This window comes from Schistocerca piceifrons, chromosome 4, assembly GCF_021461385.2.
Source record: "Schistocerca piceifrons isolate TAMUIC-IGC-003096 chromosome 4, iqSchPice1.1, whole genome shotgun sequence".
Taxonomy (NCBI): Eukaryota; Metazoa; Arthropoda; class Insecta; order Orthoptera; family Acrididae; genus Schistocerca; species Schistocerca piceifrons.
The window spans coordinates 583622312-583650088 of NC_060141.1; the positions used below are offsets into that span (position 1 = coordinate 583622312).

General features: G+C 41.8%; 1 protein-coding gene across 1 annotated transcript in view; it reads right to left on the minus strand.

The window, feature by feature from the left end:
* LOC124796447 (laminin subunit alpha) overlaps positions 1–26029 on the minus strand; it is a 380942-nt gene extending 354913 nt beyond the window's left edge. Inside the window, exon 1 of the mRNA XM_047260652.1 lies at positions 25895–26029. The gene's annotated coding sequence lies outside the window, so the exon portion shown is untranslated. The remainder of the gene's footprint in view (positions 1–25894) is intronic.
* Positions 26030–27777: the final 1748 nt, after the last annotated feature.

A 27777-nucleotide genomic window follows, 5' to 3' on the forward strand; every position in this document is an offset into this window, starting at 1 on the left:
AACAATTCGTTATGTTCATCTTCAAAATACTGGAACATCCGATGTATTACTAGGCTCATATGCGCCAAACTCGAAAAAATTGTCTTTTGCTTTTTAAAGAGTTTTTGTTACCACGATTTTGTAGCTAGGCAAGAAACGAAGTACGAGAACTTTGATCGCGCACGCTCACTGTCAGACAAATGCGACTCGACATCAAGGTTAAATACAGATTATTGGATTGGCACCTCGTGTTAAATCTCTGCAGGCGCAGATGGCAGCACTGGAGCGCTGCCGCGCAGCCACGCCGCTTCCTGTACCGCAGCAGACGCAGGCCGCGGGCGGCGCCAGTGTTGACTGCACGACATGTGAGCATCTGCGCGGTCAGCTCGTCTGGCGCTGCAAAAACCGCCCATAGCGCGCTCGTTCTCACGCCGCTCGCATCCCCGCATTCGCTCCGTAGCTACCGCCATTTCCAGTTAGACAGCGCATCTACGTAGTCCTTACTTCGACAGCACCACGGAAATATTGGAGTATGTGTGAAACTGCATTCGCATTACGTCTTTTACATCCACATCATAGTCCCAAACCACCTAACGGTGTGTGGCGGATAGTACTTCTCGTACCACTACCTGATCACTTCCATGTTCCACTCGCGGGCGTGGAAAGAATGATGGCCGGTAAACCTCTTTATTAGCTCGAACTTCTCGAATATTCTCGTCATGGTCATTTCGTAAGATGTATGTGGAAGGAAGTAATATGTTGGCCGATTCTTCACGGCAAGTGCTCGCTCGAAATTTCAATAGCAAGCCTAGCCGTGATGCACAACGCCTCCCTTGTAACATCTGCCGCTGGAGTTGGTTCAGCAGCTCTGTTAACGTTCTCGCGCCGACTAAACGATCCCGTGACCAAATGCGCTGCTCTTCGTAGGATCTTCCCTATTTCTATCAGTCCTACCTGGCAAAGATCCCAGAGTAACGAACGGTACTCAAAAATCAAACAATGGAAAAGCCAAGATGGAATGTAACAATATTATGAAAAGGAAAGTTGCTACCCACCATAGAGCGTAGATGCTGAGACACAGATAGGCACAACAGTCTTTTTTTGTGCCTATCTGCGGCTCAGCGTCTCCGCTATATGGTGAGTAGCAACTTTCCTTTTCATAATATTACACTACTGGCCATTAAAAATTCCTACACCACGAAGGTGAAGTGCAACATACGCGAAATTTAACCGACACGAAGAAGATGCTGTGATATGCAAATGATTAGTTTTTCAGAGCATTCACACAAGGTTGGCGCCGGTGGCGACACCTACAACGTGCTGACATGAGGAAAATTTCCAACCGATTTCTCATACACAAATAGCAGTTGACCGGCGTTGCCCGGTGAAACTTTGTTGTGATGCCTCGTGTAAGGAGGAGAAATGCGTACCATCACGTTTCCGACTTTGATAAAGGTCGGATTGCATCCTATCGCGATTGCGGTTTATCGTATCGCGACATTGCTGCTCGCGTTGGTCGAGATCCAGTGACCGTTAGCAGAATATGGAATCGGTGGGTTCAGGAGGGTAATACGGAACGCCGTGCTGGATCCCAACGGCCTCGTATCACTAGCAGTCGAGATGACAGGCATCTTATCCGCATGGCTGTAACTGAGCGTGCAGCCACGTCTCGATCCATGAGTCAACTGATGGAGACGTTTGCAAGACAACAACCATCTGCACGAACAGTTAGACGACGGTTGCAGCAGCATGGACTATCAACTCGGAGACGATGGCTGCGGTTACTCTTGACGCTGCATCATAGACAGGAGGGCCTGCGATGGTGTACTCGACGACGAACCTGGGTGCGCGAATGGCAAAACGTCATTTTTTCAGTTGAATCCAGGTTCTGTTTACAGCATCATGATGGTCGCATCCGTGTTTGGCGACATCGCGTTGAACCCACATTGGAAGCGTGTATTCGTCATCGACATACTGGCGTATCATAGGGCGTGATGGTATGGGGTGCCATTGGTTGCACGTGTCGGTCACCTCTTGTTCGCATTGGCGGCACCTTAAACAGTGGACGTTACATTTCAGACGTGTTACGACCCGTGGCTCTACCCTTCATTCGATCCCTGCGAAACCCTACATTTCAGCAGGATAATGCACGACCGCATGTTGCAGGTCCTGTACAGGCCTTTGTGGATACAGAAAATGTTCGACTGCTGCCCTGGTCAGCACATTCTCCAGATCTCTCACCAATTGAAGACGTGGCCGAGCAACTGGCTCGTCCCAATACGCCAGTCGCTACTCTTGATGAACTGTGGTATCGTGTTGAAGCTGCATGGGCAGCTGTACCTGTAGACGCCATCCAAGCTGTGTTTGACTCAATGCCCAGGCGTATCAAGGCCGTTATTACGGCCAGAGGTGGTTCTTCTGGGTACTGATTTCTCTGGATCTATGCACCGAAATTGCGTGAAAATGTAAACACATGTCAGTTCTAGTATAATATATTTGTCCAATGAATACCCGTTTATCATCTGCATTTCTTCTTGGTGTACCAATTTTAATGGCCAGTAGCGTATTACTCAAGAATCGAACGGCCATGTAAGGCACTTCCTTTGTGGACGACCTACATTTCACTAACATTCTTCCTATGAATATCAGTGTGACAGTCTACTTAAAGTCACTCTGGATAGTTACTCCTAGATATTTTATAGTAGATACTGTTTCCAGCAATTTTTCATCAGCAGTGTAATGTACAGTAGCGGGTTTCTTCCCTATACATGCGCAATATGCCATATTTACAGTGAGGAGGCAGAAATTATGGTACACCTCCTTACATCTTGTCGGATCTCCTTTTGCCCGGCGTAGTGCAGCAGTTCGAGGTGGCATGGACTCAAGTCGGTGGAAGTCCTCAGCAAAAATACTGAGCCATGCTGCCTCTACAGCCGTCCGTGATTGCGCAAGTGTTGCCGGTGCAGCATTTTGTGCACGAACTGACCTCTCTATTGTGTCCCATAAATATTCAATGGAATTCATGTCGGGCGATCTGGGTGGCCAAATTATTCCCTCGAATTGTCTAGAATGTTCTTCAAACCAGCTGCGAACAACTGGGGCCTGGTGACAAGGTGTAATGTCATCCATAAAAATTCTTTCTCTCTTTGGTGTTCCAGTACCGAACATAACGATTTTAGTCAATGATTGGTTCAGATGGACCAGAGGTTCCAGTGAATTCCATGTATAAACAAAGCCCATAGCATTATGGAGTCACCACCAGCTTGCACAGTGCCTTGTTGTCAACGTGAGTCCATGGCTTCGAGGGTGGGTCTGCGCCAGGCTCAACTCTTATCAAAAGAAAGAGGGACTCATCTGACCATGCGAAGAGGCTTTGCAGGCGATGTCCTGATGTTAGCAAAGGCATCGGTCGTCTGCTGTCATGGCCCATTAACGCCAAATTTAAGCCGTATTGTCCTACCCAGTGTTGCTTGTCTGTCACCACTGACAACTCTGTGCACGCCACTGCTCTCGGTCCTTAAATTTAGTATTTTCGGCAAAGTCTTGACACTGTGGATCCAGGAATACTGAATTCCCTAACAATTTCCCATGCGCCTAGCTCCAACTACCGTTCTGCGTTCAAAGCCTGGTAATTCCTGTCATGTGGCTATAATCAGATCGGAAACCTTTTCACATGAATCACCTGTGTAAATACTACAGCTCTGCCAATGAACTGCCCTTTTATACCTCGTGACGCGATATTACCGCCTCCTGTATTCGTGCATATCGGTATCCAACGAGTTTTTGTCACCTCGGTGTATCTACAATCAGCGTCAACTGTCAGAGCCTGCACCATTCAACAATCGTCTGCAGGTGCTGCTGCAAATTTATATCGTCTTCTTGCGTTGTTATTTTCTTTTAGACAACCGCATCATTGGAGAACATTTTTAAGAGGTCCAGACGCTTTCTACTGGATCATTTCTATACATTTATTAAGCTGTGGAAACAGAAATCATTGCCACGCGCAGACTTCCATCTTGTAGCCCGTTCAGTCTTCCTCTTCTGCCCCGCCCCTCGCCTCCCTTCTACAACGACACGCCCGAACTTACAGGGCCTATAATTTCCAACATTTCTGGAACCAATACCCTGAACGAGATTAGATAGCACACAATATTTGAACCTCAATAAATTTTTTAATTTAAAAAATAAGTCTCATTTTGAAGTGTCAGTTAAGTACTACATAGTTCAAACAAGTAATAATCATGTTTTATATAAACTGATTTCGCACTTCGTCCGCCCCTGGTAGCTGAGTGGCCAGTGCGACGTAATATCATACCTAACGGCCCGGGTTCGATTCTCGGGTGGGTCGGAGATTCTCTCCGTTCAGGGACTGGATGACGTGTTGTCCTTATCATCATCATTTCATCCCCATCGACTTGCAAGTCGCCGAATTGGCGTCAACTCGGAAGTCTTGCACCAGGCGAACGGTCTACCCGACGGGAGGCCCTACCCACACGGCATTTCCGTTTTATTTCCCACTTTTGTTTTCATTGCTTCCATATCTAAAGTCTACTTCCACAGCTGCATGTTGTTGCGAATGGAACTGATATTCTCTGTAATTTTTCCGATTATAATGGTCTCTAGCTATTGACCTCTCGCAAAGCTGTTACTATCCAAATCTGTTGTTATCGTGTTGTCTACGTGGAGTCCAACTAACTGTACCTTTGCTCGAATTTCACTATCTGAAAATATTCCTTCATTCAGTGAGAATGGCCATGTAACACATATATTCAGTTGCCTTTTTCCAAGTCAGGGAACTAGTTGTCATTAGAATTTATTAATGATGACAAATGAGCGGACAGCAAAAGAAATGAACAAGGAAGTACAAATGGCTTGCTGTCGTTTTGTTAAACTGCACAGCGTTTTCAAAACTAAGCTTCCAGCGTGTTCGAAACTGGAAAGTTTACAATCAGTATGTACTACCAGTTTCCACTTAAAACAGTGTGAGACGGAGTTTTAAGGTGAATATCATTGCAAAGCTGAAGTACGATCAGCAGCTGACGCAGACTTGCATGTGGGGAATTAATTGGAGAGGATGGGAAACAAACGAGTCGATTAGGAATCTGTCGTATTTATGATTGTTCAAATGAGTGTGAGATCTTATGGGACTTAACAGACAAACACACACACCCATGCCCGAGGGAGGTCTCGAACCTTCGCCGGGACTAACCGCACAGTCCATGTCTGCAGCGCCCGAGACCGCTCGGTTAATCCCGCGCGGCCATTTGTGATTGTAATGAAAATGAAATTGAGGCGGGCGGGAGAGGTAACCAGGCGAATTGACGGTAGACAGGTCAAGAAAGTTCTATACTGGATTCTTAGGGATATGAAAAGCCTGGAAAGACAACCTAATAATGGTTGACGTTGATGACATGAGAACACATCGACGTGTATCGTAGAAGACTGTAATGCATGAATAAATATACAAAGACCGTTATACAGCAGTGTATGTCAAGCGGCTGACTATGATCCATTAAATTTAAGAGTCTACCGAAATAATGATAACAGAGATTATTGTGACTCCGTAAACTCTCCAGGCGTAGTAATTGATGATACTCATATCGGGTCCCCAGTCGGAACATAAAGTCATCTTGACACAGTATTTCAGCGGCCCACCTGGTCGCAATCTACACATGAGTAAGCCGTCGCACTAACTCGCCGGAACTGAAGTCAAACCTCAGCGGCGGTCCCTTTATACACCGCATGTAGGCCCACGCGCGTGCGCGAACGTTAACCGCCCTCTAGCGCAAAGCACTACAGTGGACCGATGTTGAAAACTCGCAGAAACGATAAATCGAACATCAAACACTGTTGACCCTTTTGATGACAGAAACAAAGGCCGCTGTCCTTTAATGTCAAACGAAACAGGGTTCCAAACATTGCTTAAAGGATACTCCTTATCTCTGTTAATAATATTGTCAGACAGCCGGATTTCAATAGCTTCTAGTACTACACAGTCCTAATAACGCGACGTAGGGACAACAACTTGTGTCTCATTATACAATACTTCATGTCCTTCAGTAAGACAGTGTACTGCGACCGTAGATTTTTCTGGCTGAAATAAACGCGTATGGCGATGTTGCTCTACGTATCGATCCTGGACCGTACGAATCGTTTGTCCAGTATAGGCAGGCAATTTTCTAGACACAGGGCTTCCTCAAACCTAACCCATCCTTCACTGAGCCACGCAGCGATCTAGTCGTAGCTGGCGGACGGAATACACTTTTAAAATAGAATCTCTTTAAAATTCTTCATATTTTTGAAGATAAGCTTCCCACGAAAGGCGGTAACGCCACCGATTTTCTTTATCTTCTGTTAGTTCCGCGGAGGTCCAGTCTGTAGAGCACGACGGATCTGATTGTCGGTATAACCGTTCTGCTTGAACGCTGCTTTCAGATGATCCCGTTCTTGTGTCAAATTACCAGGATCTGCATTCTGGGCAATATCAGACTGGGTCCCCGCAAACGCCGTCAGTATACAATCTTCGAAGTTTCAACGGCTTTCTTCGCAGTCTGCAGTCACGGATGGTGACATGTCGTGATTAATCTCACAAACAAACTGGGCGATGCTACACTGGCAGTATTGGAAAATAACCCCATGGGGGTAATTACGTCCCAGGTTGTGAACCACTGCACTCGGCCTTCACGTCGTTCTTTGTTATGACTCTACTCAGTTGTCTACTGGTACTACTGCAGGATGTAACGCTTTCCAATGGACTTAGAAATTTCTCTACAACATCATGGTTTATGAATACTTCATTGGACAATGATAATTATTAGTTTTCTCATTTCTTCAAAACATGAAATGTAATTGCATGAAAATCAAAATAAGGATGTGATTGACCTAGTATCAGTGAACTCTATAATATCTTTGATGGACGATAAAAAGCGACTACCGATTGTTTTTCTCTTACCTTCGATATCTTAATCCAAGGATGTAAGCACTGCGTTAATCCGCCAGTGTAATTTCATTAGCTGAATAATAATTAATGCAGATAATAATTCGTTTTATTTTTAGGAGTCTGACTGTATCCTGTTGAAAATTGTTAACAGTAATCTCTTTGTAGCTCAACAGAAGTTGGTAGCATTAGGTTGGCTAGAGCATTCGATCAGCAGCCAACAGCCAAGCCTTGTTCTAAAAGCAATTTTACTTTTTATGCAGCAGATATTAATTAAATCTTCTCTAAGTCAATGTTTATTCAGCGCGACATTTTAAACTTCCCGCGCCTAGTCAATCATTGTCACGTACCACTAACGATGTATTTTACATCCGGTCAGGAATAGATGATAAAAATTATACAGATCTTTCATTCTAACTTTCAATGAAATTAATCAGTTGAGAAATCATTTTAAACATTAGCAGTTCTGTGCCTAGCTGAAACTAAATTTGGTACTTTGAGCTCACGTAACGGGACTGCTAATTATAACATTTCCGCCACCCCGTATCCCAAATACAAATTCAAACTTTAATCAAAGAAAATTTTGTTTCCACATTCTCGTATTTGCCGAAACGCTACAAGGGGGATTCACGTGTGCATTTCAATTAATGCGCTCCTTTGTAGTTATGATTTTTAATACGTCACGACCATACAACGAGTACGTTTCGCCTTCATTGTCCTGTACTGATGAGATATCCACTATTTATGTACAGTGTAATCCTGTCAATTTTTGTCTCTGTTAATCAGTTCTTCTGTTGTTTTGTTCCCATGGGTTTGGATAATGTTCAACTCCTCCTTGCGAAGTATATACCAGCACAGGACCAATGTGCACACTTTGCTTTAAAAGGAAGTCCATTTCTGTTCCCCCGAGGGTTTCCCTTGTTTCCCATTACTAAAATGTGTACCATTCCTCTCGGTTTTATTCTTGACGTTCTTAGAAGTATCCAACTCTTTTTCTCCCAGTGTAATCGTATATGATGGTCTTGTCTTCGATTTTCTTTACACGACATTATCGTGTGCCATTTTGGAGTTTCATTTCGGACTCACTGACATCTGAATTACAGCGAGGTACGTATCGTGAGAAAAAACGTTTCACAATACTCGTCTCTATGGTCACGGATTTTAAACGACTAACGAGAATGCCCAACTCAGGGTTGTTTAGAACTTTGGTGATCACAGAATTTTTCACAGCCAGATTGTGATTGTTAAGAGAGGGATATGTGGCATTAACAGGCCCTGATAACCATACTTTGCTCCCACGTGTCTTTTGGAGCTTTCAGTCCCATTGTCGAAAGAGAATACTGTTAGAAAATATTTGGAAATAATTGAATCAAAAGAATCTGCCTTGAAATGCCTGTTTGTTGTTACTATGTGAACACTATTCCTATCGTTGATTGTAAAATTGTAAGCATCTGAGAGTCTGAATCTGCATTCTCCAGACACAGCTGATCGGTCAGGTTTTCCGTGGATAGCAAGCAGACAGCGAAACTGGTCAAGCTTCAACATGCACCAAATAGCGGTGCCCTTCGAAGTGGCAATTAGGACACAGTGGCCTCGCATAATTCGAGTTCAGTAAACTAACTCTGCCTCTAAAAGGCAGACTTCATAATAAAAAGAGACATGTATAATTTTAGCGTTTTACTAATGCAAATTACGTCTCTCACTTGGTGAAATCGTGGTTCATATTTGTGCAATAGGTGCTGCGGAAAATTAGGAAGTCTCGGCGTCTCAGTATAGCTGCTTTCAGTCCGAAGATTATATTAGACACTACAGCGCTTTACTGGGCACGGTGCCTACAAACTGACGTATCCACCCAGCTCTGGCGGAACCTACAGTTAAACGTGGATTGCGTACCATGGGGTAACTCGGCACTTTTGACATACACGAACCATTGGCAGAAATGAACAGGAGATAAGTGACATAAAAAATATTAGGCGCGACTGAGGATTGAATCCTGAAACTGTGGATTCGCTTGTATGTACCATGACACACTCTGTAGACTCATATTTACGCGTAACCATGTTGGTTGGAAATTTCTGTCATCCTCATAGCTGCGATGCACTGTTCCGTGAAATGCTGGCCTGCAAAACCGAGGCAGGAAAGAACATTTCTCCATCTTTGGCGTGGCCAAGAATCATCATCTTGCCACGCTTGTAAACTCTCGTTACTATATGCTCCTCCACATGTGACTTAAAACGTGGCACTCACGTACAACAATTTACATTAAAATTCCTTACGTATTTAATTTCCACTACGAAGCCGTCATTTCGTCCGTACTGTATAAAATAGACGTTTATGATACCACATTGTGAAGACAGCTTCAAATGATAAATGTAGGAATATACCGCAAACACCTACGTATCGCCCCCCTAAAGATCGTGAGGACACGATTTGACTAATTGCAGCGTGCACTGAGACGTTTAAACAATAATTCTTCTCGTACTCTACACGTGAATGAAACGAAAAGACGCTCTAATAATGGTACAATGGGAAGTACCCTCCTCCATGCACTTCATAATGATCTGCAAAGTACGGATGTGGACGCAGGACACTGTTCATGGCGCTCTGTCTCCTCTGATACGCTCAGCGTTGTTGCACCCTTGTACTTCCCGTGAAGAGCATAATTAATAAGCAAATACAACAGTGCGCGTATTATTCGCACAATCTAAGGAAACAGTCGGCGCGGTAGCTGATGGGAGCGACTGTAAACAGGAAATTCATTCACGGTCGCTTCCATCAGCCAGCGCGCTGAATATCAATTTAGTTTTCGCGTTTAATACTGAAGATGATCAACTACAACAGTAGCTTCCACCCATCTGAGATCATTACCCCTGAGCGAGTCGAGATGTCAGCCGATATCTCAAACAGAATTAGCACCTACTTAAAATAGCAGCGCGTAAATAATTTTCAGTTTATGTTCACACAAATCAAAATTAAATGTTCTGTATGTGTTTTACTAAATCACTTACTAACCTATTTTTCAAAAAGTTTTTTTCTATAATGTTTACTCTTGGTCAATGCACATCTATCGAGCCGGCCGATGTGGCCGAGCGGTTCTAGGCGCTTCAGTCTGGAACCGCGCGACCGCTACGGTCGCAGGTTCGAATCCTGCCTCGGGCATGGATGTGTTTGATGTCCTTAGGTTAGTTAGGTTTTGTCAAAAGCTATTTTCAGTTTACGTCTTGGCGGAGTGCAAGAAATTGTATTTTGTCTCATATTTTATTAAATGAAAGTATTAATTCACTCACTGAAAATTTTCTTACAGCTGGGACAGTTATTAGCCAATTTTCGGGGAAAAATGATGGTGGTAGAATTTATGACTGATGACAAATACTGACTTACTTCACCACTGCTGGTCATTTTTCATTGCTTGTGTTGAGTATCATTACCTGTTCTGGGAACATTAAAAAGCCCTTAACTCTACCCCTGTGTTGGCACAGCCTCAATTTTGGTGCAAACTGGTAACTAGATGCTCGTATTTGATGTTTTAGGTAAGAAGACCACACCGAACAACAAAATTGGTCACCCCATCAGACATCACACTAATACAGAGTAACACTGCTTCTACCCTTGATAATAGTTTCAGCTCGGTGAAGATGGGAGACAACATCTAGAAGCTAATAACTGATGATTATACCCCAAGAGCTACCTCATTGCTGGGCTATTAATTGCTTTCATCTAGTGTTCCAAATAGTTCCTTACATTTTCTATAGGATTAAGATCGGATGATTTAGCGGGCCAATCGAAGTACTGTATGTGTGGGCGAGCCCAAGTGCTCGTCATACCATGAAAGCATTCGTGCTGCCCTGTGAAACGGCTGTTGTGGTCTTGAAAGACGGAGGTCTCTACAGAATACTTATCTTGAAGATATACACTGAAGAGCCAAAGAAACTGGTACACCTGCCTAATATAGTCAAGGGCTCCCAGGAGGATGCAGAAGTGCCGCAACACAACGTGGCATGGAATCGACTAACGTCTGAAGTAGTGCTAGAGGGAACTGACACCATGAATCCTACAGCGCTGTCCATAAATCCTTAAGACTACGAGGAGGGAAGATCTCACCTGAACAGCACGTTGCAAGACATCCCAGATATGCTCAATAATGTTCATGTCTGGGGAGTAAGGAGGCCAGCGGAATGGTTTAAACTCATAAGAGTGTTCCTGGAGCCACTCTGTAGCAATTCTGGACGTCTGGGGTGTCTCATTGCCCTGCTGGAATTGGCCAAGTCCGTCGGAATGCACAATGGATATGAATGGACGCATGTGATCAGACAGGACGCTTTCGTACGTGTAATCTGTCAGAGTCGTGTCTAGACGTGTCAGGGGTCCCATATCACTCCACTCCACACGCTCCACAACATTACAGTGCCTCCACCAGCTTCAAGAGTTCCCTACTGACATGCAGGGTCCATGGATTCATGAGGTTGTCTCCGTACCCGTACACGTCCATCCGCTCTCGACACAATTTTAAAAGAGACTCGTCCGACCAGGCAATATGTTTCCAGTATCAACGGCCCAATGTCGGTGTTGATGGGACCAGGCGATGCAAAAATCTTTGTGTCGTGCGGTCACCTAGGGTACACGAGTGGGCCTTCAGCTCCGAACCCCACAACGATGACGTTTCGTTGAACGGTTCGTAAGCTGACACTTGCTGATGGCCCAGCACTGAAATCTGCAGCAATTTTCGGAAGGGTCGCACTTCTGTCATGTTGAACGATTCTCTTCAGTCGCCGTTGGTCCCGTTCTTGCAGGATCTTTTTCCGGGCGCAGCGATGTCGGAGGTTTGATGTTTTCCCGTATTCCTGATATTCACGGTACGCTCGTGATATGGTCTTGCGAGAAAATGCCCACTTCACCGCTACCTCGGAGATGCTGTGTCCCATCGCTCGTGCGCCCAGTACACCACGTTCAAACTCATTTAAATCTTGATAACTGCCATTGTAGCAGCAGTAGCCGATCAAAGATCTGCGCCAGACACTTGTTGTCTTATATACGCGTTGCCGACCGTAGCGCCGTACTCTGCCCGTTTACTTATCTCTGTAGTTGAATATGCATCCCTATACCAATTTCTTTGGCGCTTCAGTGTAGAAGAAATGGCGACGCTTGTACATCGAGAATGTTCGTGGTAACCTGAAGGAGTGGGTCCGAATCATGGTACGAGAAACACCTCCAAAACATCACAGGACCATCCGCGGCCTGAACTACAGCCTGCACAAAATACGGATTAATCATTTCATTGCGTCATCAGTGCTTTCGACCCTAGCATCATTTGAAAAGAGAGAAAATAGCGACTCGTCGGCTCATGCCGCAGGCCTGCAGTTTCACCCTCAGTACCTGTACAGTTTCTGTGTTGTTTGCCGCACTCAAGATGCGCAGCTTTATGAGCTGATGTGAGCAACGTCATTTCGCGAGGTATCCAAATCCAGATACGGCGGTTGAACAAAAATATAGAAACACCGCGAGCAAAGCATGCTGGAACATAAATGCAGGTGCGAGACAACCACGAATGGCACCTCGGTACGTTTCAAGTGTCAGAACAGTGTTCTGTGTAGTTGTGAGTGCTTATGTCGAACCTAAGTGAATTCGAACGTGGGCATATTATTGTTACCCGTGCTTCTGTAACCAAGGTAGTAGAAATATTTGTTGTTTCAAGTGACACGGCATCGAAAATTTATACCCATAGCGGGAAAACATCATCCGCTAAGTCACAATGCGGTCGAAGGCGTGTGCTTAATGATCGTGACGGACGGTCACTAAAGCAGATTCTGACGAAAAATAAGACTGCAGAAGTCACTGCAGAACTGAATTTCGCACTCGCGAACCCTGCCGGTACCAGAACAACACGAAGGGAATTCCGTAAGGAGGGAATTGCATGGCCAGATAGAATCCCAAACCCACTCATGAATGATGTAGACGCTCATAACGGAAACGTGGTGCGGAAGCCGTGGAGTATGGAGAAAGTCATTTGGGCCTATGACTCGTTTGACACTCTTTCCAACTTCTTCCCGAGTTTAAGTCTCAAGAGTGAAACATGATATGGTTTCGATGAAGATTTGGGCAACCATAAGCGCTGAAACGTGGCTACACTGTGCCACTGCGCCAGAGATTGCGCCAAAGTGTACTATTAAGCCGCCTCCACAGTGCTTGTTGAGAGTTCGTTGTAGTCAGTGGTTGTCGAGAGTTCATGGCAGTCAGTGCTAGTAGAGAGCTCGTAGAGGACAGTGCGTGTTAAGAGTCGTGCCGGGATGTGCTAGTGGGCACTGCTTGTCGTGAAGTCGGAGCGATATGTTGTAGTAAAGAGTGTTGTTCCATGTTTTATGCAGTTATTTGATGGAGAGATAGCAGATGTTATTGTAATGATCAGAGTGCATTTCGTCAATATATATGAAGGTAAAAAGCACAATGTTCTTTTATTCTTTGTGTGTCTGAAATAATGCGTCACTACAGGTTCAGTCAACAAAGCATCTGGCTTGTGTTCTTGTATTAGAGTGAATTCTGGTTTTCTTGCGTAATTATAGTTTTTCTAAATTTCTTTTGTCACGTCAGTATAGTTGGTATTTAAAAATTCTTGTCTTGTTGGAGAAGAACCGTGCCAGATGTGGACGTTGAGTCACACTCCCACATACAGAACAGTTACTCTTGTGCTTATTGGTTTTCTAGGTTTTATAGTTGCTGGGGACTTAATTAATTAACTGTGTTTACGAAAATTTTCTTAAATTGTTTGTTGCAGTCAGATTGCGTAATAATACTAGTCAGGGCCAACCGATTACGAGACACAGCGTAATCGGACAGACATACTAAAACTAAAAATATTTACAATCATATAAATAAATAAGCCCCCATGCACGTGGCGACCGCTGCTTCGGATCGTCCCTTGGATTCTTCTGATTGTGAAAATTGTAGACTGTAGTATTGTTGTAGTAATTTGTAGTTAGTAACTGTAGTCTATTTTGCATGTGTAGATTTGGTAATTGTCATTCTTCTAATGGTATTTTTTCTCAGAATTAAATTTGTTGTCTTGTCAACGGGTTTGACAATTTAGTGCAATTATTTCAATTGTTCGATTGATCGTGTTTGAGGGAGTCATTGCATTTGAATGGTATTGTTGAGATAAAGAGTCACCGTGTGTAATTTTCGTACAGTGACGAATTTTTTTTGCATGTTTTGTAAATGATTACGCGATCGATGAAGAAGGCAAAAATGATGAATAGTCAGAATAACGAAATTGTTGACATGGCGAACTCGCCAACACAGGATAACAGTATGATGAATAATGGTGTTGAAAACAATTTGATAAGCAAGGACAATAGTCCGGAAACAGTTCAAAATTTTTCTCAATCAGAAAATTCACAGATTACGAGATTAACGATAGAAGATTCTGTAACAGTATCGAACAAAGATAGCTTTACAGCTATGACGAAAGAAGTCGATTTCGCGGGAAACGTTAAGGGTGAAAAGAGTTTCGAACCAGTTACTATGGAGCAGTTGATGAGTGTAATATTAAATTTTCAATCTGAATTAAAAACAGAGATAGGAACAATTAAAACTGAGATGGAAGCAATGACAACATGGTTACGCTCACGAAGAGGGACAGGTTTCAAAAATACGAATGATGAATCAAAGAAAGAAATTAGAGAAGAAGTACAACCGATTTTAAATTCTCACAATAATAGTTTAATTTCAACAGAAATCAGACAAGAGGAACAGGACAGAGAACGGGAAGAAAAAGATCGCGTGATAGTACAGAAATTTTCAGAGTTAAATTTACAATGTGCACACGATAAGGAAGAAATACTTGAGAGAATCGAGGAGTCCGTATCAAATGACAGAATAAATAACTTAACGCAACAGTGTGAACAGGTAACTACTAAATGTGACTATACCGAAACCCGAGTCGCGACATTTACAGAAGACGTAAATAAAGTGAAAGAACAATTAAGTGACTCATTGGAAAGAGTTGAGGAGATCTCAGATAAATTGACAAGTGTTAGTTTAGCAGAGGGGTTTGAAGAAAATAATTTGTTTCATTTACGGGAGGCAACAAGAGAGCGCCAGGCGCGCGAACTTTACAATAATCGACATTCGGACTGGGACAGACGCGGTAGGTCTTTGTCGCCACGAGGCGAAAACTTTGATTATAAACACTTTTTGACTGTCCGGAAATTTAAGATCTTCCGTAACTCTAAGAATGACATACATCCATGTGAATGGTTAGATCAATTTATGTACGCACTTCCGCCAAATTTGCCACAAAGTCACAAACTAGAAATTATGTGCAGCTATTAAAGTCCTCAGGGGATTCACTACTCTAAGTGAATATGTGCCGTAGCGAGCATAGGGCCCCGAGCTGTAGTGGTGCTATTTCTCTTTTAGTTTTCTGTACCGCTGCCTACTCTTTTACTATTCTTTGCATCTGTCAAAACAACTCTTCGACTATCAATCTATCTAGTGAGTAAGTAAACAATAACCTGATATGACTGTTTTACCCAAAAGTGACTTTGGAAATTACCGATTGGACTTAATGTACCTAATGCAGCATTCATTCGTAGCTTAAATGAAATTTTACCTGTTTATCTTCGTGACAATATTACTTCTTATGTTGACGACATTCTTATTGTTAAACGTTCTTGGAGTGAGCACAACAAAATTTTGGATTCATTATTACGTATTTTTGCACGAGTTGGCATGACAGTGAACTTGAAAAAATCTGAATTTGGTCGTTCTCAGGTGAAATTTCTCGGTCACATTATTTCTACAGAAGGTATTCTTCCTGATCCAGAGAAATTAGACGCTATTCGTAATTATGCTGTTCCTAGCACAAAACGTGACGTTCGTAGTTTCCTTGGTGTCTGTAATTTTCCTAGACGCTTTGTTAGTTTGGACGATTTGGCCACACCTCGTTTTTGCGATCTATCTGGAAACTTCTTTTTAAACGAAAATCGGTCGACAGCTTCGTTTGGTTAGTTTGTATTCCTGATGAGTGGGTCAATAAATTGATTTGGTATACGCATTTCAGTTATGCACACTTTGGTCCCAGAAAATGCTTTCATAAATTACGAGAAAATTGTTACTTCAGTAATATGGAAAAACGTATTCGATCTGTTCATGCCAAATGTAAATTATGTCAAATGGCTAAGCCTCCAACGATTTCTCACAGAGCACCGTTGTTTCCCGTCATTCCAGCGAAATTAAAGGAGATGGCTGCAGTCGATTTGTTCGGTCCAGTGGTTCGTTCTACTAATGGTTTTGCGTACATTTTCGTAGCAGTGGAGTTGACGTCAAAATATGTATGTTTTACACCGTTACGCAAAGCAACAGCTCGTTCAGTATCTAACGCTTTCATCAAACATTTTCTTAAAGAAGTTGGTCATGTTGATAAGGTTATATCAGATAATGGATCACAGTTTCGTTCTAAAATTTGGCTTCGTACTCTACAGCGTCGTAAAATTAAACCAATTTTCATTTCACTTTTTCACCCTCAATCTAACGCTTCAGAGAGATGGATGAAGGAAATCAATAAATTGTGCCGTCTTTATTGTCATCAGAATCACAGAACTTGGGATCAGTATCTTCATATTTTTCAAAACATTCTGAATGAACTTCCTAATGACTCAACTTCTTTAGCGCCTCTATTGATATTAAAAAATAAAGTACCAACAAATCGCATTTCTGAAATCGTTCCTTTTCCGCCTTCACGGAAACTGCGACATTCTGAAGTTGTCAACCTGGCTCTACGAAATATTGCATCTGCGGCTGCTAGAAGAGAGAAATCATCTAAGCGTCCTGGTCGTTCAAAATTCTTGTCAGTTGGTCAGAAGGTGTTAATTAAGTCTCATCGTTTGTCGCACAAAGGAAAAGGCTTGTGTCGCAAATTTTTTCTGCTTTATAACGGTCCATATAGAATTCGCAAAATTATTCATGATAACACTGTTGAAGTAGAAACTCTTAAATCACGACGCTCCAAGGGAATACATCATATATCAAACGTTAAAATTTTTGTGGAATAACATACTTTAGAGAAACTAACAGCTACATGTAAACATGCGGAGAGTACAAGGATACCGCGCTGTGTTTTGGCGGCGGCACATACTCAAAGCAACAGTCAAGTCTGCGCGCCGCACGAGGCAGTCGTTGACCGCAAACAATGACTTCCTACGTCACGCGCCTACAGCTGATCGAGCGCTCAGTGCGAATGCACTGACAGCCGTAAACAAATACACAGTCTAATTTCTCCGACTAAATTCTGTATAAAGCTATAAGGACTTGATGAATTCTGTTATTAACATTCAGTATTTTCCAGGATACGGTTGTATAAAATATTTGAGAACTTCAGGTAAATTCTGTGCGTGTCCGACGTTAAGACGACTTGCTATCGAGAAAATTTCAGGAAGAATGTAATTTCGAAGAAGAAAGTAATAAACTATAAAAAGGTAACTATTAATTGAGTTCATTTTTCAGGTAACATATTTCCACTTAGGTACGTACTTTAGACGTAATTTGCTGCTCGCGATTACGTGATTCATACTTTGTGCTAATTTCATGTTCTATGAATTTACTTGTGAAGCGACATGCTTGCGTACGTTAACTGAATTTGACAATGATTATTAATGAACTGGGTTGTAACTTGTGTATATTATGCATCGCTTGGCTGCACTGCTATTTCAATAATGTCATATTTTTAATTATGTGCCTGCTGTGCTTATTTATTTAAATTATAATTGTAACCTGATTAATTGTGCTGACTGTGATTATGTATGTAAGTTATACTTTGTGATTTATCTGCTTGCGCCTTCATGTTTACTTATTAAGATTACATATGAACATTTATTTGCTTAGGCTGATATGTTGCTAATGACCTGTTTATTATGTTAGATGACATATGTTTGCTGCTATGCGCGTGGATTGCATATTTACACGTTTCTGTTTTGTTGGCATAACTACTCTTTAATTTGGTGTATAGAAATGCTGATATACTGTGTATAAACATAGAGTTTAGGTCACACTATTGTATTAATTATAGATTGTTTGCTTGGCAGAGCCTCGTTGTAAGAATTGTGCTGCATCCACTTGTTGACATTCTGTTCTCTACTGGTATATTTAATCGCTATTGCAAGTTTTGCTTACGCTCAGTGCCTTATAGTTTTAAGATAAGAAAATTAACTGCTATAATTCGACGAACGACATTAGTACAAGAAAGTCATAGAAGTCACATGAGCTGAGGTTTTATGGAAGCTGTATAAATTTATGCTAATAGGAAGGAAGCTAACGACATGACAGACCGAAACTAGGTTTAGACCATTGACAGTATTACACTGCATTTTCGTGAGCAATTGAAATAGGAAGTGACACTTGACACAAAAAATACTCCACATGTTTGCTTCTGCTATGATTCTTGAAGTGGTGTACACACTGTGAAACATTATGATTATTCACACTCTGTAATCGTACTTAATTACTGAGAGTTATTCGAACTAAGTCTGTTAGAGGTCATGTATGCATTTCTTTGTTTATAATTTATAATGAGTAGAAAATTTGGGTCACATGGATTACACAGAGGTTGTGTGTGGACACTGTGTCTTCGGATTGTATGGGATGCTGAATTGAAGTTGCATTAGGATTTTATCTGTACTTGTTCGAGGAGACTGACTAGAGGAAAGAGTTGTTATGGAAGTGAAATGATATTGGTGCTGAGGTTTATATTTATCGACGTATTATTATAGGTATTGAGAGTATATGAAGTGATGATTATTGGAGTTTTTGTGGACAAGAGGTAAGGTAAATGATATTGATGATAAGAGTTATATGTATCGACGTATTGAAGAAGTATTAGTGACGTATTGAGATTAAGTTGATGATTATTGGAGTTTTGGTGTATAAGAGGTAAAGTAAGTGAGGAGCATATTTTTTTTGTTGGTCTTATGGAACAAGGAGGATGAAGATAGCAGACTAGAACACTAAAATAGAAGGAAGATAGTCTATACACACACTTTGTTAAATAACTAAGCAGTATATACTTTTTTTTGGAGAGAGGAAGTAATTGCATATCTTGGCTCACTGACAGTTGTTCAGTAACAGTACATTTTGATCTGGCTTGGCAAACATTGGTCTTGACATGATGACTATGACGTTGACTAACTATTATTGACTATTATACATTGCTGCCAGTACTACTTGATACACATGATGAACATCAGATTTAGACAGAATTTCATTTACACAATTAACACTATTCAGTTACACAGTAGTACTTAATGTGGATGAGAGATGAGTGAGTGTGTTCTGTGTGTTTTCCTTTACTAATCCTAACCACCTATCTCAAAATATTATTTTATTTGTTGGTAGTGGCTTGCACTGACACCCATACATATTATAGGTTTATTGGTATTTGTGTATTGTAATAGTTAATAGGACAATTATCTGATATCATTTGTGTGTTTGTTATGATTTGTATGTTACTGTAAAAGCATTTGTATGTGCATTCAAACTATTGTTCATGCCTGGACTGTCTGATTAGTGAAGATAAATATTCTGAACTGTTACCTGCACTTTTCAACATGATGTGTGACATTTGGTCGTGTTTAATTTCTGCTGATGAACTGTGTGATCAGTGATTGTAAAAAAATTATTATGGACTGTTACCTGTACCTTTTCTACATGATTGGTGCCACTAGGACATGTTCAATTTCTGCTCATAAACTCTGATGAACAGTGTGATCAGTGCTAGTGAATTTTGTGGAACTGCTTCTGCTGAGAGATGTGACTTTTTGCTGTCTGCACCAACTCAACATTACTGGGTGCCACAGATGGAACTGCTTCTACTGAAATGAAGTCACTTGTTGGTGTCTGCACCTGCTCAACATTGCTGGGTGCAACTGATTGACTGCTTCTACTGAAATGATGTTACTTATGAACTGTTTCTACTGAAAAGATGTCCCCTGTTGCTGTCTGCACCAACTCAACATTACTGAGTGCAACTGATGAACTGTTTCTACTGAAATGAAGTCACTTGTTGCTGTCTGCACCTGCTCAACATTGCTGGGTGCAACTGATGAACTGTTTTTACTGAAATGAAGTCACTTGTTGCTGTCTGCACCTACTCAACATTGCTGGGTGCCTCTGATGGACTGCTTCTACTGAACTAATGTGACTTGTTGCTGTGTGTACCTCTTGAACTTTACTGGGTGCCACAGATGGAACTGCTTCTACTGAAATAATGTCACTTGTTGCTGTCTGCACCTGCTCAACATTGCTGGGTGCCACTGTTAGAACTGTTTCTACTGAAATGATGGTCACTTGTTGGTGTCTGCACCTGCTCTCAACATTGCTGGGTGCAACTGATGGACTGCTTCTACTGAAATGATGTCACTTGTTGGTGTCTGCACCTGCTTAACATTGCTGGGTACCTCTGATGGATTGCTTCTACTGAACTAATGTGACTTGTTGCTGGGTGTACCTGCTAAACTTTACTAGGTGCCACTGATGGACTGCTTCTACTGAAAAGATGTTACCTGTTGGTGTCTTTTTTTGTATAAACTAATCATTGAAAGCATTTTATGTGAACATTTGTATAAACTGATTTTTTGTATATTGAGTAAAATATTATGTAAAGCCACATGCATGAAAAGAAGTTGTATTGCTTACTGTATTTCATATATTAGGTTAGTGAAAGGTCAGTGCAAAGCCAAAATTTTTAACTAATTATGTGATATTTAGGTATTAATATTATCTTTTATTTTTGTCTGTATTTTTGTGGACGAATTTGGTGGTATTTTCACCACCAATGCTGGCAAAAATACCATCAAATTCTGGCCTGTGGAGGAGGGGCATATGAAAGGTGGCTACACTGTGCCACTGCGCCAGAGATTGCGCCAAAGTGTACTATTAAGCCGCCTCCACAGTGCTTGTTGAGAGTTCGTTGTAGTCAGTGGTTGTCGAGAGTTCATGGCAGTCAGTGCTAGTAGAGAGCTCGTAGAGGACAGTGCGTGTTAAGAGTCGTGCCGAGATGTGCTAGTGGGCACTGCTTGTCGTGAAGTCGGAGCGATATGTTGTAGTAAAGAGTGTTGTTCCATGTTTTATGCAGTTATTTGATGGAGAGATAGCAGATGTTATTGTAATGATCAGAGTGCATTTCGTCAATATATATGAAGGTAAAAAGCACAATGTTCTTTTATTCTTTGTGTGTCTGAAATAATGCGTCACTACAGGTTCAGTCAACAAAGCATCTGGCTTGTGTTCTTGTATTAGAGTGAATTCTGGTTTTCTTGCGTAATTATAGTTTTTCTAAATTTCTTTTGTCACATCAGTATAGTTGGTATTTAAAAATTCTTGTCTTGTTGGAGAAGAACCGTGCCAGATGTGGACGTTGAGTCACACTCCCACATACAGAACAGTTACTCTTGTGCTTATTGGTTTTCTAGGTTTTATAGTTGCTGGGGACTTAATTAATTAACTGTGTTTACGAAAATTTTCTTAAATTGTTTGTTGCAGTCAGATTGCGTAATAATACTAGTCAGGGCCAACCGATTACGAGACACAGCGTAATCGGACAGACATACTAAAACTAAAAATATTTACAATCATATAAATAAATAAGCCCCCATGCACGTGGCGACCCTGCCAGGATCGTGCATGGGGGCTTATTTATTTATATGATTGTAAATATTTTTAGTTTTAGTATGTCTGTCCGATTACGCTGTGTCTCGTAATCGGTTGGCCCTGACTAGTATTATTACGCAATCTGACTGCAACAAACAATTTAAGAAAATTTTCGTAAACACAGTTAATTAATTAAGTCCCCAGCAACTATAAAACCTAGAAAACCAATAAGCACAAGAGTAGCTGTTCTGTATGTGGGAGTGTGACTCAACGTCCACATCTGGCACGGTTCTTCTCCAACAAGACAAGAATTTTTAAATACCAACTATACTGACGTGACAAAAGAAATTTAGAAAAACTATAATTACGCAAGAAAACCAGAATTCGCTCTAATACAAGAACACAAGCCAGATGCTTTGTTGACTGAACCTGTAGTGACGCATTATTTCAGACACACAAAGAATAAAAGAACATTGTGCTTTTTACCTTCATATATATTGACGAAATGCACTCTGATCATTACAATAACATCTGCTATCTCTCCATCAAATAACTGCATAAAACATGGAACAACACTCTTTACTACAACATATCGCTCCGACTTCACAACAAGCAGTGCCCACTAGCACATCTCGGCACGACTCTTAACACGCACTGTCCTCTACGAGCTCTCTACTAGCACTGACTGCCATGAACTCTCGACAACCACTGACTACAACGAACTCTCAACAAGCACTGTGGAGGCGGCTTAATAGTACACTTTGGCGCAATCTCTGGCGCAGTGGCACAGTGTAGCCACCTTTCAGCGCCTATATCCGCAGGGCCACAGCGGCCGGCTTTTGAACGTCAATGATTTTCGTACACCGTAATAGGGAAGCTAGTGTGGTATGTTTTTTCTGTTTCAATATTTTTGTCCACATCCGGCATTATGATATTGCAGTGCCTGTATTATTCCGAATACGATTCAAAGTTCCTTTGGACATGTATGAATGTTCAAAGGAACAGGCACTGCAGCGACTACAGCCGTTATGAAATACATTAAATGTATCCGTAACAGCGAATATGGAAAACCATCAGCTGTAGAAAGGAATGACGACAATGAAAATTAGTGACAGACCGAGACTCGAACCTGGAGTTCCCGCTTATCGCAAGCGGTCGCATCACCATTTGGCTATCCGTGCACGACTCAGGGCCAGACCCAAACTCCCATATGTCGTCAACCATGTGTCGACAACCTATAGTCGTACATCAATTACATATATTCCCGTATAGGCGAGACATTTTACATGAAGTCGCTTGGCCAGTGTTGGTGGATAAATACGATGTTACAGTGCCTGTGTTACGCATGCGTGTCCAAAGGAACTTTTCTTTTCTTTAGAATGCAATATCAGTCTACATTAAATTCTATCTCGTTACAGACCCTCTCAACCAATTACTCCATCTACTTTCTATCACCCTTTAACGCATATCCATGTCAGTTTAGAGGCAGATGGTTCTCTTTTCTATATATGCACCCAAGACAACAGTCAACTTGCATGTATTCCTTTTACCTCAGTAGACAAACTGCAGAATTTCGTTAACAACAATGTAGCAACTGTTCTGTAAGGTATCTGTTAGCTGACACTATATGGTTGTGACTGACAGAGAGTACAAATAAGTAATTGTAGATATCGTTTGTTAGAATTTAAAGCACTTAAATAGTCATGCACAGAATCAAACACAAGATCCTTCCGCAGTTGTTCACAGCAGTCCCCAAGCTGGTAACACAATGCTCTTTAGCTAAAGAGCCACATGTCCGGACACTGCATAAAAATCTGTAAGCTGATTGCCCCAGTAACTTTGGGGTAATACCTGAGCTTGTGATCCGACATATATAAATTCATTACTCTACATTCGATGTCATCTACAGTAAACAATCTATTTCATCTGTCTTTTTGCTGTCCACGATCAGTTACTGTTTCCTTGGTTCCCAGTGCTTCCACGTCCATTTTTTCTCATATTCCTCTTGCTGTCAAACACTCGTTCACAAGTACAAGAATTTTCCTGTACTAATCAGACTTGTAAGTACTCTCTCATTCTCCCTCAATTTTCTCAAATTTTATGGTATTTTCTCTCAATTTACCCGCGTTTTCTGTCAATTTTCGTAATTTGCCTCTTTTATGTCACTTCTGCTCACGTGATCATGATGTCACGTTTGGCCACGTATTCTAATTTTGCTTATAAATATGGTACTGTTGTCAACACCTAGCGCAACTGTGCTGTTTTTCTGTACGCTTGTAGGTATTGGAGGCTGAATAGCGACGTAACCAGTATGCTGGCTGATCGGCTACAGAAGTGTGGTGGTGATGGTAATTTGCTATGGGACCAAATTGCTGAGGTCATCGATCCCTAGGCTTACACGCTAGTTAATCTAACTTAAAACTAACTTACGCTAAGGACAACACAAACACACACACACACACACACACACACACACACACACACACAAATGCCCGAGGGAGGACGCGAACCCCAACGGGGGGAGCCGCGTGAACCGTGGCAAAGCGCCTTAGAACGAGCGGCTACCCCACGCGGCAACAGAAGTGTGTGTTGCATGAGAAGATTCAATATGACGAGCGTTTGCGCTGGACGATTATTTTCCTTCATGTAAATTGTTAACTGCTTGGCGGTCACAGTGACAGTCTCTCCGGCCTCCGAGCGCCTATCGTACGGCTGGAGATAGGCACACTCCCGGCATGCGAGAATCTAGTCCTCTTCCAGGCAGCGCGACTGCGGCTCCCCGGCAGTCGACGGACGGGGCTCGCTTCGCGACAGCAAGTTTGTGCAATCAGAAGGCTCTTTTTGGCTGGATATGTTTAGTGTAAGGTGGAAACTTTGTGGTGGAGGAGGGTGCTTGTGTTCTCAAATGTCAGTGCATACAGCGCCTCGGATATATTTAGTGCTACAATCTATTTTGAGAGGAAATTTAATTACCTGATTTGCAAAATGTTTGCGTGTGGTTCTGAAAAATTGAAAACATGTTTTATTATGAAGAAGAATCATCTAAGGTGGTGGTGAGTGTTTCAAACATTCCCCATCCAGATAAACAGAACCACTGCACAGCATTTCCCAGTTATTAAATAATTAATGCAATTAATTTTTAAATAAATAAACAATATGTTGCTTGAATTTACCGCCCATTTTGTGCCAAGAGGTCCTCCCAGTCCAGCAGCTCAGTACAGATTGAGTCTTTTTCGCGGCAGTTTACAAATGAGTGACATAAGGGGGGGGGGGGGGACTGAGGGAAGGGAGGGAAGGCTGGGGATTTCTCAGGAGAGGAACAAGTGGCTCAGAACTGAACAAGTGTCCCTTTTGCCAGAGGGTTGGGGAAGAAGGAGGGGGAGGGGGTGGGGGATTCCTCAGAAGTACAGATTATCCATAAGCTGTCATAATCAATCACCAAGGAGTCATAAATGAATTAGCATAAGAATAGGTATCCCCAGAGTGTCAGAAATCAATTAGCATAAAAATAGGTTAAGGGATTATGCCATCAATTTAATTAATTGTCATGTTCTTGTTGAAGTCTTCAGTCTGAAGACTGGTTTAATGCAACTGTCTACCTATTGTATCCTGTGTAAGCTTCTTCATCTCTGAGCAACCACTGCAATCTATGACATTCTGAATCTGCTTGTTATATTCATTTCTTGGCCTCCCTCTACGATTTTTACACCTTACCCCCCCCCCCCCCCCCACCTCACGCTTCCCTCCAGAACCAAACTATGATCCCTTGATGCCTCAGAATGTGTCCTACCAGCCGATCCCTTCTTCTAGCCAGGCTGTGCTACAAATTTCTCTTCTCCCAAACTCTGTTTAGTACCTCCTCATTTGTTATGTGATCTACCCATCTAATCTTGAGCATTTTCCTGTAGCACCACATTTCAAAAGCTTCTATTCTGTTCTTGTCTAAACTGTTTATCGTCCATGTCTCACTTTCATACGTGGCTACAATCCATATAAATGCTTTCAGAAAGGACTTCCTGACACTTAAATCTATACTCGATGTTGGAAATTTCTCTTCTTCAGAAACGCTTTTCTTGCCATTGCCAGTCTACATTTTATATCCTCTCTACTTCGACCATCATCAGTTATTTTGCTGTCCAGATAGTAAAATTCATCTACTAATTTAAGTGTCTCGTTTCCTAATCCAATTCCCTCAGCCTTATCATATCAATTTGATATCAGAAGTGCGCCAGGATCGGCTTTTTCCTGATGTTGAAGCATTGTTACCAGTGTCGCACTGCTGTAGCTGGTCCCAGGTTGACTGAAAACTCACAGCAGATGTCTGTAGACTGGAACGGTACTCACCTGGCCCAGGTCGATGGTGAGGTTGACCTCGTTGTACTTGACGCCCCTGGAGAGGGGCGGGCTCTGCCACCACGTCTCCGCGCCGTCCACGGCGTACGTCGCGGGGTGGGCCTTCTCCGGCCTCGTGGGGTCGCAGTAGTCGCAGACCTGAAGACAAAAGCATACTTTAGCAAAACTGATACACTATCCGTTACAAATACAAAGTATCAACACTTTTATTGCCAGACACAGTCACTCAACCTGTTCGCAACTGATCAGTTTCGACCATTTATCTTTTAACGGGTATAAAAAGAAAATAGTAAATCTTAATTAAATAATTAAAAATAAAAATGCTGTAATATACGGTGACGAAGGCAGAAAGAATAGATAAGACTCCTTTTGAATTTTGAAAATCTCTGGGAGGAGTGGCAAGTTATTCAAGGTGGTGTCAAGAATCTGTGAGACTGTAGACATGCTATTGGACTTTTCGGAAAGAAATCATCCCCAGAATCTAGAAGATGGCGAAGGCAGATAAATGTGACGCTATCACACAACGAGCTTAATAGCTCATGCATCTAAGTTGCAGACAATTATAATCTACAACAAAAATGGAAAATAAAATTGAGGATTCGTTAGACGACGATAAATTTTGTTTTAGTAAAGGTAAAGGAACCAGAGTGAGATTTGTGACTTTGGCTTGATTGCAAGGTAACAATTCAGAAAAAATTAGAGACAATTTCATAGGATTTACCGACCTAGACAAAGCGCTCGACAATGTAAAATGGCGCTAAATACTCGGAATCATTAGAAAAATTTGTACAAGAATTGGAAACAGATCGCTAATATACAAAACGAACAAGAACGTAAAGAGAAAAATACAAAGTACCAAGAGAGAAAAACAAAGCGGAATAGAGAAATGGTTGGATTAAAAAGGCTAATAAGACAGGGACGTAATATTTCTCCCCTAATTTTCAGTCTGTACGTTAAAGAGGCTGTGGGAAGAACAAAAGAAATGTTCTGTGATGAGAATAAAGGAAACGTTCAGGAGTGAGTTTAAAATTCAGGGTTACAGGATGTCAGTGATAAGACTACCTGATGACGTTGTCCTCAGTAAAACCGAGAAAGTATTTCAAGACATACTGAGTGGAATGAATAGTCTACTGAGCACAGATGAACGGTTGACGGTAAACCGAAGAAAGACGAATGTAATGAGAAGCAGCACAAATGAGATTAGGGGAAAACTTATCACCAAAATTTGGGACCACGAAGAACACATTGGAAATAAAATATCGCATGACAGACGAAGCAAGGAGACTATAAGAAACAGACTAGCACCGGCGAAGAGGGAATTCCTTCTTATAAGAAGTTTGCTAATGTTAGACACAGATTTGTGGAAGAAATATCTGAGAATGTACGTCGGCAACATAGATCTGTGTGGAAGCGGCTCATGGACAGTGGGAAAACCGGAAAACAAGATAGTCAGAGGGCTAGAGATGTAGTGTCAAAGAAGGAAATTAAATTGACTGATAAGAACTGACGTGGTCTACCGCAGGATCCGCAAAAAAAAGTACAGAAAACATTGACTACAGAAAGGGGCAAGATTACTTATATTGCCCTGCAGAGAGCCATAGAAGGCCAAAACTGCAAGGTGATGACATAGTTTGGTCTGTGTCCACCAAATGATAGAGAACTTTTGGTGTATAAGCTTTTCTGAGTAGTTAGCACAATACACGAAGTCGTGTCACCGCATAAAACTAGTTAGAAGACTGAATTTAAAAAAAGAAAAGAAAGAAAAAGTGATATCACACGTAAAAGCAGAATACTGTAATATATTGTGTGTCCACATGTCATGAGCTGTCACAACCGATGGAGGTGAGGGCTCGTATTCTTATTTAAGTACACAC